Raw genomic sequence first — 1,069 nt, 5'->3', positions numbered from 1 at the left:
CCCCTTTCCCCCCCCCCCCCCGAGCAAAAATATTTCCCTTGTACCATTCGTCGTAGCGAGCGGGCCTTCTTCGTGCCCTCGGGAACCTCATAGGACGACTATGCTCTACTACAGTAACTGTCGGTGGTGTTACGACGTCTGCTGATTCCTTGTTGATTTCGGGTGGACTTCCACTATCTTGTAGTTCTGCTACTTCTTCTTGGCCACCGCTTAATTCATCTAGGCTTTGTGGACCTAGTAGTTCGTCAACTAACTCTTGACTACTGCCTGCCGACTCGTTAAGTTCAGTTGGTGTCGTTTCGACCATCTCGATTGGGGTTTGTATATCCGGCCTCTCGTCTCTGGCTTCAGCTTCACTTGCTGTGCCCCAGTATGGCAAAGGCTTTCCCTCATAGACTTTCAATCGGTCGATATGAACCACCTTGCACTTTTTCCTTGGGCCTTCCTGGATCCTGAACGTTACCTCTGATAATTTCTTTACCACTGCATATGGCCCTTGCCAGCGGCATTGTAATTTTGGAGACTTGCCTATTGTCTTGGCCGAATTGTACAGCCACACGAACTGCCCTTCTGCTAGTTCCTGTCTGCTCGCTTCCTGGTCATATGTCCTCTTTTGTCGTCGTGCACTAAGCTTCAATACGTGCGCGCCCGTTCATGAGCTGCACGAATTCTTGTCCGAAGCTGCTCAACGTAGTCGGTCTTCACTTCGATATCCGGCGCTCCAGTAGTGGGTAGCATTAGATCAAGAGGGAAGGCTACCTCTCTCCCTAGCACCATCATATTGGGTGTTTCCCCTGTCGATTCTTGTGGTGTGCATCTATATGCGAAGGTTGCACATGGCACATGTTCATCCCAATCTCTTTGATTACGATGTGGATCTAGCATGGTTACCAACATGTTTACAAGGGTACGGTTGAACCGCTCAACCATGCCATCAGACTTCGGGTTGTAAGGTGTCGTCCGTGTCTTATCTACCCCTAGAATTTTGCACAATTCTGCAATAAGGTCCGACTCGAAGCATCTAGATGTGTATAAGAGACAGGAAGTAATCATAATGTCCAATTATCAT

The sequence above is a fragment of the Anneissia japonica genome, unplaced genomic scaffold (assembly GCF_011630105.1).
Source record: "Anneissia japonica isolate Jap-2015-1 unplaced genomic scaffold, ASM1163010v1 scaffold287575_len32316_cov114, whole genome shotgun sequence".
Lineage (NCBI taxonomy): Eukaryota > Metazoa > Echinodermata > Crinoidea > Comatulida > Comatulidae > Anneissia > Anneissia japonica.
Note: the sequence above shows the minus strand (reverse complement) of the source record.